We start from the raw sequence: 1792 nt of genomic DNA, 5'->3' as shown, positions 1-1792 counted from the left end.
AACTGGCACACATATGCGGTGCATATATGCTATGCCGGCACTGCAGGTGGCAGCTTTACCCATTATGCCACAGTGCTGGCCTCCAAGAAATGGTATTAGGTTATTCAGTTCAAAAATTAGTGGAAGTATCTATTCTGTTCTATTTGTCTACATGTCTATTTTTTTTTTTACCAGTATCAGACTATTTTGACTATAATTGCCCTGTACTATGTCATGAACTCTGCTATTGTGATGCCTCCAGCTGTTCTTATTGCTTAGGATTTTTTCAGCTGTTTGGGGTCTTTTGTGTTTACATATGAATTTTAGAATTGTATTTTCTTGTTCCATTTTTGGGAACTGCTAAGACATGCATATGTGATTTATGGTATCTCAGAGATGCCAAACACTGTTCTCAGTTCAGATAGTTTCTTCTTGTTTATTTTTGTCTGATATTTCAGAACACTGATCTAAATCCAGTATTCTTTCTTCCATTGCACCAGGTCAGTTGTTAAGACTTTCCACTGCACCCCATGGGAGACCAGGAAAAGCACCTGGCTCCTGGCTCCTGCCATCGGATCAGCGCGCTGCGCCGGCCGCAGCGCGCCGGCCGCGGCGGCCATTGGAGGGTGAACCAACGGCAAAGGAAGACCTTTCTCTCTGTCTCTCTCTCTCACTGTCCACTCTGCCTGTCAAAAAAAAAAAAAAAAGACTTTCCACTGTATTTTCTGTTTGAATTACTGGATACTTCACTTTTGTCATTATTTAATATCTGTATCCTTTTCAGAATTTCTTTGAATTTTAATTATTTGAGGTAAACAGATCCCATTTATACAGATACCTGAGCATAATGCTGCTTCCCACTCCCACCATGCTCACACCCTCCCTTCTCCTTCCTTTCTTACTTTTCTTTGAATTTTTACAGTGACAGAATTTTGGTTTATTTTATGATCACCAGCTTAATCCTCTACTAAATAAAGAACCGAAGAAGTAGTAAGTACTAAAACCACTGTTCCTCAAGGATATTGACAACAGCTATAACAATAATCCAATCTCAAAATGTCAATTTTGCTAATAGACTTCACATTTGTTCCATACACAGACTAGTCAAGTGTGCAGGAAGCAAGCTGTCACTCATGTTCCTCTATACTCGATGGCCTATACCCAGAACCCCACAGTCACAGGGTGTAGGGGTCCAGTCTCCACCATGAAGGTGCCCTGTCCCTAGCCTGGGGGACTACAGCAGTGGTGGAATTGCCTGCTATTCCCCGAGTGCGGACTGAGCTCAGCTATAGCTCTACTTAAGCAGATAGTTTCTGTCAGTTTGCTGGGGGAGGGGAGAGGGTCCCCATGGCCTCCTTTCATAGGGCTAAGTAGTCACCCAGACTAAAATGGGCTCCCCAGGCCAGACCTGCATCCAGTGAGGAACTTGCATACCTTTCCCAAAGCTGCCAATGCAGGGACCAGGGAGGCTCCCCTCACCCTGCCCTGTGAAGACAGCAAGTCTCAGCTGTGCACCACTGGCAGATAGGCAGGAGTGGCTGGCAGCCATGTGTTTGCCACTCTCCTCACTGCTCCATGGATTCTCTGTTTGTTCTGTCCATTCTCCACTGCAAACGTTCCCAGTCAGTCCCCTGAGAATGCCGTCCTTTTTTTCTGGAATTTTTCTGAGGATAAATCCAACGTGGCTTCTCTCTATTCCACCATTTTGAATCTCCTTATTTTCATACATTTCAGTGAACCCACAGAACAGATTCTATAGGAGATCATTAAGCACTTTCAAGTCAAAGTATTTGCTCATGAAGAGACATGTTGT

This window comes from Oryctolagus cuniculus, chromosome 10 (genome assembly GCF_964237555.1).
Source record: "Oryctolagus cuniculus chromosome 10, mOryCun1.1, whole genome shotgun sequence".
Lineage (NCBI taxonomy): Eukaryota > Metazoa > Chordata > Mammalia > Lagomorpha > Leporidae > Oryctolagus > Oryctolagus cuniculus.
The sequence above is the reverse complement of the archived record's forward strand: the minus strand, read 5'-3'. Positions refer to the sequence as shown.